Source organism: Salarias fasciatus, chromosome 14 (genome assembly GCF_902148845.1).
Source record: "Salarias fasciatus chromosome 14, fSalaFa1.1, whole genome shotgun sequence".
Taxonomy (NCBI): domain Eukaryota; kingdom Metazoa; phylum Chordata; class Actinopteri; order Blenniiformes; family Blenniidae; genus Salarias; species Salarias fasciatus.
This window is the reverse complement of record NC_043758.1, coordinates 27,567,873-27,569,536: the sequence shown is the minus strand read 5'-3', so window position 1 is coordinate 27,569,536 and position 1,664 is coordinate 27,567,873.

Below are 1,664 nucleotides of genomic sequence, written 5' to 3'. Positions count from 1 at the left end.
CCAGGTAGGCTCTGAAATCAGCCAAGGGAAACAGTCCGAGGCCTTGAAACAAAAGACAGAGGACAGAGGTCTGCGGCACTAATTTGCCTTGAGGTATTCCAGCTATTTTCATTTGTTTCTGTTAAGTCACTTAGGTCAGAGCTCCAAACGCAGTTCCACGCCGGCAGACACACACATTCCTCACTGTACACACGATGTGAAGATTCACACTTTCTCCTCAGCCCCACATTTTCCATCAGACGAGTTCAATTCTTTAGGATTCTGTGGCTGCATCAATCAGTATTTGAGCAGAAAGCTTGTGAATTTATATGGAAGCAGTACAAACAAGTCATTCACTATTAAACAGAAACATAATGACACCAAACGGGGTAAATCATAACATTTTAATTGTATTAGAGCTACTGAGTCAACTCAGCTTTCTGTGCTAAATCTCCCAGTATCAGCATGGCAGTTAAAAAATCCAACTCTATTTATTTAAATAAACTTGAAAATAGCATAGTTTATTTAACTCCAAAATTATAAGCACTAATAGGAAGTCCTTCAAAATATTTCACTCAGAGAAAGTTTGTTTCAGTAAAACAACTGAAAACAGCAAAACTTCAGACTTCTGAACACATTAGAAATGTCAGCGTTGTTTGGAATTGTTCTTTTGAGTGCTGTTCTCTCCATAACAGTTCATTAATCTTACTCCAGTTGACTGAACTTAAAAAAAGTGAAATGTTGTGAAAAGTCAAGATATTTAAGGAGGCAGTTATATGCTTCATAGCATTTAAAGCATTTCTATAGTTGTGATGACATGAACACAATCTAGATATTTGATCAACGTAAATGAATCAAATTAAACAATTAAACACTCTACAGCTGTCATCACAAGAAAGTAAGCAAACATCTGAAAGATTTCAGTCACATTTTCAGATTGTTCTTCTAAAAAAAAGTTTAAAATGTGTTGATTTGGATCAAAATGGAAGGGAAAGCCCTAAACAAGTTTAATCAATTTGCATATTCATAACTGACCACAATAGAAGCAATAACCAATCACCTTTATTCATTAAAAAAAGAAGAATTAGCAATAATAAAAAGAAGGCTAAAACAGAGGATTTTATTGAACCGATTTTCATTTAGCACATTTGGGTTTACCGCACCGCAAACCACACCGTGAAAACTAAGTACAAATCTCATAAAGCTTCTTTATGGCCAGACTTTCATAAGTTTCATGGTAAATACAAAATACAGATGATAAAAGGGGAAAAACTGAGTGTGAGCCGTCAGTTTGAAAAATACCATGTACAGAGCGAGACCTAATTAGGAGTCGTTCAGTGTTTTTAACCGAAATATTAATGGATTGGCTTCATGGAAAAAGTTTTTTTTTCTTTCTTTTTTTTTTTTTAATGGCTGTGTAATGAAAGTTTGGGTCCAGCGCGAAGCTGAGGCAGCCTCGTTTCCATATCTGACGGGCTGGCGAAGAGATAGGGGCGTTGATTTTGCCTTTCCATCACCCACCTCTCTCTCTCTCTCTCTCTCTCTCTCTCTCTCTCTCTCTCTCTCTCTCTCTCTCTCTCTCTCTCTCTCTCTCTCTCTCGCGCTGTCAGGGAAGCAGACTATAAAACGGAGGGACGGGGCTGTGGATGAGGAGGCTGCTGCTGCTGCAGAGGAGGAGGCTCTCG